The sequence below is a fragment of the Gossypium arboreum genome, chromosome 7 (assembly GCF_025698485.1).
Source record: "Gossypium arboreum isolate Shixiya-1 chromosome 7, ASM2569848v2, whole genome shotgun sequence".
Taxonomy (NCBI): Eukaryota; Viridiplantae; Streptophyta; class Magnoliopsida; order Malvales; family Malvaceae; genus Gossypium; species Gossypium arboreum.
The window spans coordinates 17,806,567-17,816,758 of NC_069076.1; the positions used below are offsets into that span (position 1 = coordinate 17,806,567).

Below are 10,192 nucleotides of genomic sequence, written 5' to 3' on the forward strand. Positions count from 1 at the left end.
GAACTATTCAAATCGAATTAATCGAGTTAATCGAAACAATTTAATTTTTTTATTATTTTTGAGTTCGAATCAAGTCCCCCCTCAAACCCTTTTAGTTTCCTAAAAAAAAATTTGCTTCCCTTCAAATCCCAAGAACTTTTTCCCTTTATTTTCCCTTTAAAACTTTTACTTTCCCCTAACAAATTTTACTTTCCCCAAATCCCCCAAACTTTTACTTCCTCTTAAACCCTAAGATACGTTTGGTTCACTGCAATAGAATAAGGTTGTAATTGAATAGAGCTGTAATGGAATAGAACTGTAATCAGTAATTCAACTGTTTAGTTGAATGGAATGGAATAGAGTTGTAATAGAATTCTTGTGTTTGGTTGAATGGAATAGATGTTGTAATAGTATAAGGAAAAAGGCTTAAATGACCAAAGTACCCTTAACAGAATTTTTGTAGGTAGATGATTATTATTATTAAATTTTAATAAGATTGTTGTTAAATATATTTTAATAAAAATAAAATAAATAATTTAATCATATTTTAACATAATTATTATTAAATATAATTTAATAAAATAATATATAATTTAATAACATTCTTAATATAATTATTAATAATATTTCATAATAATTTTAATATAAAATTATTATTAAGAATATTTCAATGCCTAATATATTTGCTTCAATCTAGCCTCTCACATGTTCTCTTAGGTCACAATCACAATATAAAAATGAATTTAATATACGATATGATAATCCTCTAATAACATTTTATTTTAATAGTCAATTTTAATAGAAAACATACTTTTTATATTTTATTTTATCCTTTATAATAACATAATAACAACAATTAATTATAAAGTATAGTCTTTAATAAATTAATTATTTATATCAATCTTTTGGTGAAATAAAACCTTCAAATTTTACATAAAAATTACTAAATTTTAGAAACATTAGTTCTTTTCATATGTGAAATAAAAAATCAAAACTCATAGTTCTTGAAATGAAAAATTTTCAATTCAGCCCCTTTAAAAAGAATAAAATTACAAATTGATCTATGGTAAAATTGCACTTTAGCCCCAAAATATTAAAAAATTATGTTTAGTACCTTCAAAAAGGATGGAATTATAAATTAATATATGATAAAATTACATTTTGATCTCAAAAATTAATATATGATAAAATTACATCTATTACATTGGTTGGGAGGCAGCCAATGATACTTCTCCATTAGAGTAGAGATAAAGATATGCTGTCATACTGGTCGGAACAACTATAGTCATCCATGTAGCGCACTGAAATTACAACAATCGTAGAGAGAGTTATTTTATTTGAGGAAAATTACCAAGCACTATTAGCAACGGTTGTACAAGTAGACCATCAAGCTTTATGTAGACATTTCAAGATAAAAAGGAAAACTAAGAAATCAAAAGAAGAATATGGAACAATTCCTTCAAAAATTCAATGTTATATCCCTGATACACATTTACAAAGCTTGAAGCTAAAGATAACATTATAAATGGATCCCTCAAAATAATACATCAGCTAAATAAACTTCAAACATATTGAAATCACTAAAGAAAGTATAGGTTCCAGACCAAGACAAAATTCAATCGAGTATTAGAAATAAATTGCAGCCATTGCTGGCCATATAGTATATCATTAGCTGAAGAACAAGACAAGAAACAAGGCAACCAACTATAGTTTATCTATATAGTATATCATAATGAGCCACCGGTACATATTAGGCAACCTAATTAAAAGATCTGATTGGGGAATTCAATTACCTTCCATATTTCACTGTGGGTGAGATGATTCTGATCAAGATAAAAAAAATTTGCATAATTGATATTAGACAGAGAAAAGACCAATAAATTGATTCCCCAAAGCCATACCATTGTAGTTTGTGATATCAAAACAAGAAGAATAATCTTTTACAAGTCCTTAAACACACAACATAAAATTGCACTCATATTGAAAAAGTTAGTATAACATAATTTTTTTTTACATATCATAAAATTTTAACTAACCACTAGAAGAAGAGGATTATAATACAAAAATGCCTCATATAGAAATAGGTCCCGTAAGTCTACACTCATTCTCATTACAGATTGCCATCCAGTCTGCAATATTTTGGCATACGTAATGAGAACGTAAGCAACATAACTGAATCTTGTAGCCCTTTGTTAACCATTATTAACATCAAATACGAACTGTATAACTTGAAACAACTAAAATATAAAATAAGACTAACCTTCCCATAAATGAAACCCTAGAGTAAGAACAATAGTACTTGGATATCTAAATAGATTAAGATTCTAGAAGGTTGAGAAATAACTGAAAGATACAAGTTACATCTGAGGAATTCGTTTTTCTTTGAATTTAACCACTTTATATTTATTAAAAAGAAGTAAATGGATAATAAACACACCAAAAATATCATTGAAAACAAACCTTGAATCTCCATAATAATGTAGGCGAAGGCACAATTGCAGCAGTAACCAATGGTATACTTGCATTCTTCGATCAATTTATCCCCAAGGGATGCATGTAATTATTCTCCACACCATTTCCCAATTCAGCACCTGACAATTATTCTACAATATATTAGATCTAAGCAGCAAAACTAAATCAACAAATAACCTTTAATTTCCAATGATAATGTTCATATAGAGTTCTTGTACCTAGATCAGTTATTGCATAAAAATTGCATCCAAAGGGCAGGATTTTGGCTATTAAGATGAAAAGTTACATCATTTGAAAGTGTTTCCTTAGTTGAAAAGGCAAGTAAAACCATAGCCTAAGACAACAAGTTAAGAACAATATTGGGTTCATAACCTCAGCCTTCCATCAGTCTTAGAAACCTAAGAGCTCTATCAATATTGCCGGTCTTACACAACCCCTTAAGTATTGTATTATAAACAACCAAATCAGGTTGATACCCTCTCTCAGTCATTTCATCGAACATACAAACGGCCTCAAAAATATTACTTTGATTACAGAGCCCATTTATCAAAGTTGAAAATGTTACAGCACTAACTTCAGCATTTTCCCTAAAACAGACAACCCAAAATTTGACCTAATTCAAAAGCAATTAATCAAGATGCTCCTAGAATAAACATTATGGGAAACTCCCAATAATTCGATCCGTCTATACTTAGAAACAACAATGGCATAATGTTTTATCTTAACAATGGCTCCTAATAATTGAATTCCACAATTGAAGGCTTTGGGTACTTTTCAGTCATCTTACTGAACAAAATCAAGGTATCGTCAACATTATCGAAGCGGTGGTCTCTTTTTCCCTTTCCTCTAACAGGCATGGACATGGGTTTGTTACTTAAGGCTTCGATATGGGTAGCAATGGTGTTAGAAGAAGAAGAAAAAGAGTGGAAATTAGAAAGATGGCTTCCACCATTAATAAGTGGATAAAGAATAAAAGAAGGAAGCATATCCATATCTTGAAAGTAAGCAAAGAGAGGTAAGGTTGAAAATAAAAGCAGAAATGGCGGCAGCAGTAGCAGAAGAAGTGTAAATTTTGGGTTGCGAAGTGGTGTTTATGGGAGCGTAATTGGTGTTTCAGGTGAGAAAATGGGAGAGGGCAAAGTGGGGATCATTTTTGTGGTGATGGTCTCCTTAAACACCGAATCAGTAATCGGTGGTGAGGAAACAGAATAGAAATCAAACAATTTCCTTGCATAGGCCTGTAATGGAATAAGCCCATAATAGGGCATTCCATTGAACCAAACAGGTGTTTAAGGTGGGCCCACGGAATAGGGTTGTAATGGCTATACCATTACATTGAACCAAACATACAGTAATTTTTTTTTGAATTTATGTCTATTATTTATATTATTGAATTAAATTTTGCATTTTGTACTATTTATTTTATTGAATTGTTTAGTCATGCTAAATTTTTATCAATTTCTGTTAAAATTGAATTATTGATGATACCATAAAATATTCATGTTAAAATTTTCCGTTGGTATCAATTTCACATTTTATCTTTAAAATAACTTTTATTAAAAATCACATTTTTACATTTAACGTATTTTTAATTTTAAAATACATGGTGACAAGAATCAAAAGTTAATTAAAGCAACTAAGCAAGCAAAAAAGCTAACTCATATATAAAAGATTAATAAATAAATTATGAGGGGATGAAAGTTAGTAACAAATTTGATTATGGTGGTTGGCAGTGGCTATAAGGACCCAAAGTTATTTTTTTTAATTTAACTCAAACAAATATATTCGATTCGATTTGAATTCCATCTCACTCGACTCAATTCGAGAAATTTCAAATCAACTTAAGATAATAAAATAATATTCGTCAACTTGATTAATTCAAAAATTATTTCATTCGATTTGATCAGATTGAACACTTACCTTAGTTGTTCTGCCATGTAGTCTAAAATTTGATTTACTTTACCATCAAATAGTCGACTTGTATCTATCATAAGATAGCAAAGGTTAACATTTATACTCATAACAGTTATATGGAAAAAAATAGAATGAATTGCATTTATAAAATGTTTATTATGGAATTTGTTTTTCCTAAAAATATCAAAAGTCGGTGAATTGGAATTTTATTTTATTTTTTTAAATAGGGGAGAAAGGGTGAAAAACTTGACAATTCAATTTAGAGTAGTTTGGCCTCAATAGTTTATCTCTACTATATCTGTATACTTCAATTAAGTATTTTCTAATTCACTACCATGAATTGTACTTTTCAAGGAAAATGTGTAACACTTACAATTCCCATCTTTTTCTTAAGGTCAAAATAAAATATTTCCATTATTTTTTATGGCTCAACTAAACCCTTTAGATTTTCAAATCTAATCTAGAACCACTATAGTTTTTGTGGCTCAAATAAAACCTTCTCAATCTACAATTAGTGAAGAGATGAAATAAATAAATAGACATCTAAGAAGGTAGTGTTTACAAATTTGACTCATTAAAAGATAAAAAGAGACTTATGAAAGATTTAACAATAAGCTCTAAGAGGCTATGCACAATAGAATGAATAAAATGAAGAAATAAAGTTTATTCTCTTAATTTTGATGCTCGGATCTCTTTAGTGTCTTATAATGTTCTTGATAAGTATTTATATCAACGAATTATTTTCTAGCCATTAGAGATGAACTATGACCGTTGCAATGTAATATTTTAAGTTGAAAAAATGCCCTTACAACTTAGGTATCAATACCTACAAAGAGGGTATCAATACTTACTATAAATGTAATAGCCCGATTTTGGGTCTAGTCGGAACAGTGGTTTCGGGACCACAAACCCGACGAAAAAAAAATTATTTTTATTATATTTTTATAGTCTATGAATTTATGAAAATATTTCGTAAAAATTTTATTCGAAAATTTTGACGTTTGAGCACTCAATTTAGTCAAAAGGACTAAATTGTAAAAAGTGCAAAAGTTGAGTTCTTTATATATGAGGTGCCTAAGTGTTATGATTTTTAAATTGAAAGTCCTTATGTGACAATTATTCCTTTAATAAGTTAGTGAATGGATATTTGTTTGGTATTTTTGAAATTTGGTTGAAATAAAAGGGTAATTTTGTAAATTAATTAAAATAACCTAATAAGACAAATGATAAAAGCTATCATTTTTTTCATTCTTTCTTCTTCAACCGTGGAAAGAACAGAAAATAGCAGCCATGGATGAGCTCCATTCAGCCAAGCTTTTATGGCTTATATAGGTATGGTTTTGTCCCGCTTTTAATGATTTTCGTATTTTTGAGATCCCCAAGCTTAAATTTTCTATTTCTACCAATTGATTGAAGAGAAATTAGAGTTTAAAATTTACCCATTCATGATATGGTTGTGCTTTGATGATTTATAGTGGATAATGAATGTTTGATGTGTTAAATATGAGTTTTATTCAATGAATTTCGGTAAAAATGTCAAAAGGGTTAAATTGTGAAAGTTACAAATTGGTCATAAGTGTGTGAATTAGTGAAAATTTGGAGTTGCCATAGAAGAGAAAAATGTTCAGCATGTCTTAAACCTTATAGAAATTGAATAAAATTAATTTACAAGCATTGGGGTAAAAGTGCAAATATGCAAAAGTTTAGGGTCAAAATGAAAATTTGTAAAAATATGATTTTTAGACCCATATGAATATTGTGACTGATTGGTAGGCTAAATGTGATGTTATAGATGATGAAAATTGAGACTTGGACCTAGAACGGAAAGAAATCGATTTATGGACGAGTATGTCCTTTTCACATTTGTGGTATCGAGGTAAGTTCAGTATGTAAACAATACCATGCTATACATGTATTTAAATGTTATCATTACATGAATTGTACAGATATTAATGTGTATGTAATTAATAGAAATATGATAAGACAAAGCCTTAATAGACGAGGAAAAATCCTGCTTTGAACCTTAGGAATAGAATAGGATACGAGTGACATGTCACTAGGAATTATGAGTCTAGATGACTAGCTCAAGAGTGAGCATTGAAATGGCATGAGATATGAGGTAGCTTTAGCTACAATTGAAGCACTTATGTGCAAAGGCTTTTCCGAGTATCTAATTAGTATTCCAAGTGTTCAACAGGCAATCCAAGGAAAGAGTTAATGATGGTCTCAATGAGGTAAGTCATTGGTGAGTATGCACTCGAGTTATGTTACGAGTTGTGCAAGTATGTATACTAATCCTATGAGAATGCCTTGATATGTGATGATCTATGATACATAATATGTATTCTTACCATGATGGATAAAATGGTGTTGTATTAATATTATGAACAATGATCATGAATGAGTAATTTAGCCTTGACAGATTTGAGTTACTGCAGTAGTGTAACTTTGAAAATACACTAAAAATAGTGGAAAATGAGTTAGAGGTAGAATAAAATATGGGATTAAAGCTTAATGAGTCTATTTTCACATGAAAGAAACAGAGGAAGAAAAGAATTCCATATTGTTTGATATTTGAATTCTTGTGAAACAGGTCTGAATGAATTCGAGATCCCTGTTCTAACTTTATAAATTCACCAAAATTGTACAAAATTATTAAGAGTTATACCTTACATGAATGGATTCCTTATTGAGTCTATTTTATGGGGAATAAACGGCATGGTCGTTGGAATTTTGTACAGGAGAAATTCGGTTTGTAGTGTACAGGGTCGAGTGGTCATACCTCAAACAGGGAGACTTTAACTAATAAATCTGTACTATTTGGCTTAACCAAAATTCTGGTTTCAGGAAAATTAACGGAACTTAATTCGAGTTTCGTAGCTCGGATATAAATAATTTAGTGACCGTTGCTCGGAAAGACGACTTGTAGTGAACTTGAAAATATGTTGTAAACATTGATAAAACAAGTTAATGAGTTGCTTATTGTTTTCATATGAACTTACTAAGCGAAAGCTTACCCCTTCTTTCCCATGTTTTCTAGAGTTCCAGTTAGCTCGGGTTGGAGGTCGTCGAGATATTATCACCCTATCGAGTTAACGTTATCGGATAAGTAAACTCAAGTGATTCGAGTCTATGGCATGTATAGGGTTTTAATGTGAGTATGTAATATTATGATTTAGCCAAAGGCATTGGCTTGTTATTAAGGTAGTATTAGTCATGTAAATTGGCCTATGTCGGCTAATGACGTTATGGGCCCATATGATTATTCTTATGCATTTATGTTATTATTTCTTGTGATGTGGCTTACAACATGTATGCCTAGAGATTGAATTGAGATTCATTGATGAGCTAGTAACTAATGCGGATTAAGTGATTGGTAAATAGTTAATAATGCTTGATGAATGGTTTGTGATGTAATGATAGTTATGTCTAGTATGTAGTAATGATATGGGCAAATTCTATAATATTTATTACATAAGAAAATAACTTGAGCATATCATGTTTGTAGATGTTTAAGAGCTCATTTATGCCACGTTGTGTGTTATTGGATAAGTATGTATCTATGCATGTGGTGTGAGAGTGACAAAAGGCTTGATAATTAGACTATTTCGCCACACTACTGAGCACATGGGCGTGTGAAGCCTTAACGCAAGAGATTTTTCTAAGTTTTTCATGAGTTTTCGATTGGGTCCCGAACCGCCCCGAATGCATGTATTGGGCCTCGTAAGCTCGCATAAGGGACAAATTGCATGTGAAAAGAAAAGTTTTTAATTATTTGAGATTTCATGGCCTTGTTTAGTATGGAAGTGTTAGTAAAAGTCAGGTAGCACCTCGAACCCCGTCCCGGCGTCGGATGCGGGCGAGGGGTGTTACATTTAGTGGTATCAGAGCATGGTTTAGTCGGTTCTCGGACTAACCTAGCGTAAGAAAGTCTAGCTATACATGCCATAGTATTACTCGTGATAGTGTGATATCTCTACCCTAACAAAACTGTTGATTAAGACAGGAATGAGTTCGAACCGAGCAAATCTTGATAGAGATAAGAGTAAAGTTGAGGTTATTGAATCATGCTTGTGACATGCTGAAAATGGGAAAGGTATGAAAAGATATTCATGATTTTCATATGAACTAGTATTCACTATGTGATACTCTTGAGTTAAAGAATGTGAAATAGTGGAGTAAAACACGTTAAGTTGTGAAAAATGCTTTTATGCATGTTAGTATTCATACGATGTTAAATGTCCAACTTGATTTGGCCAAGTGTTTAGGAAAAGAAAGAAATTTTCTTGAAATGACAGAATGTATGTATGAATGCTTTTATTGCATGATTAATAATCAGTATATACATGAGGTTGACATTTATGTCTAGATTGATGAAGTCAATATGCAATAATGTTATGCTTTATAATCTCGATTCATGTAATCATAAATGTCACAATAGCATGAAAGTTGTAATGAAAGATCAAATTGGGTGGAACGCAGGGAATGAGTACGATCGTTCACTAATGAATTGACGGAAAAGACTATGGTTGGACCATGGCAATACATGAGATTTGTGTGCCAGTGTAAGACCATGTATGAGACATGGCATCGGCATTGAGACGAGGGCTAGTGTAAGACATGTCCGGACATGCATCACCCACAGTATGAGAGCCAGTGTAAGACATGTCTGGGACATGCATCGGCCTCGAGATGATAGCCAGTGTCAGACATGTCTGGGACATGCGTCGGCTACGAGATGTGCTAGTGTAAGACATGTATGGGACATGCGTCAAAGACGGTTACATGTGTCGTTGTAAGACACATGCAGGACACGGCATCGACACGATGGATGAGAGCTAGTACAAGACCATAGTTGAACTATGGCATCAAGTAGCGATGTACTCAAAACCATAAGACGTTCTCCAATTTGATAAATATTGGCAAGTGATTAAGACTAAATATGGGAATTTGATAAAACATTAAGGGTAATTCGAGAAAAGAAATGAAAGTTTGAGTTATGATAAATTCACTTATGTTTAGCTAATATTCGCATGAAATAAAGTTACATGTATTCTTGAGATATGTGAAAATGTGTTTATAACAAGTTGGAAATTTGAAATGTTTGAATCAATATGCGTAAAGCTATGCTGTTGTTGAATATGTATTTGCTTGAGAGTCAAAAGTTTAGAGGCTTTACAATCTTCGCCTTACCGAATAGATTTATACGATGAGATTCTCGAGAGATATGTTGCATAAGCTTGCAAAAGTGAAACCAAGAGTACAAAATGGAATAGTATGAGATTAGCGAAGATGTAATTAGTTAGAGGAATAATGTCGGACTTGCACGGATGTCCGAGTATGACGAATTCAATTAAACAAAAGTGATGGCTATCTTTTTCTTCCGAGTATTCTATGTTTTCCTCTATTCGGGAATACGATAGTTATCCCTTTCGAGTGGGAATTCTCTTGTGTGAGGATCTTGGAGACTGTGATATTAGATGAAAAGTTCTATTGGTCCGATTAGTTATGATCTACATTTCCCATCTCTTGATTTCTATTCGATATATTGGAATGAAGTTGACAAGAAAATCTATGTAAGATTATTCGATGTTCTATTGATTATGGTTTATATATGCGAGAATTATATTATCTCTATTATGAGAAATTCTAAAGCATACGCATGTGAGTTTCCTTCGGTTTTCTCGAGGATTTTTGGATCATCTTTATTATTTTCTTCGGATTATATTCTCGATTTCGGTATAATCTTTATATCTTGGAATTTCTTATATTGGCTTTTCTATCGTTCTTGTTTCGAGAATTATCAAGCTTGGTTTATCTTTACGAG

At 31.4% G+C, this 10,192-nt stretch overlaps 2 long non-coding RNA genes across 3 annotated transcripts; one reads left to right on the top strand and one right to left on the bottom strand.

Moving 5' to 3' along the window:
* Positions 1-1,072: 1,072 nt before the first annotated feature.
* Positions 1,073-3,844, bottom strand: LOC108470289 (uncharacterized). 2 transcript variants are annotated; one of them, XR_008285840.1, is made up of 3 exons: positions 3,239-3,707; positions 2,440-2,570; positions 1,073-1,280 (listed from the first exon to the last, which is right to left on the bottom strand). It is a non-coding gene; the product is annotated as an uncharacterized LOC108470289 (long non-coding RNA). The 2 variants fall into 2 exon arrangements; XR_008285841.1 differs by lacking the exon at positions 1,073-1,280 and having other exon boundaries at positions 1,930-2,570; positions 2,670-3,844.
* A 1,762-nt stretch (positions 3,845-5,606) lies between these two features.
* LOC128295088 (uncharacterized) lies at positions 5,607-6,912 on the top strand. Its single transcript, XR_008285397.1, has 3 exons — positions 5,607-5,697; positions 6,158-6,241; positions 6,563-6,912. It is a non-coding gene; the product is annotated as an uncharacterized LOC128295088 (long non-coding RNA).
* The last annotated feature ends 3,280 nt before the right edge of the window (positions 6,913-10,192 follow it).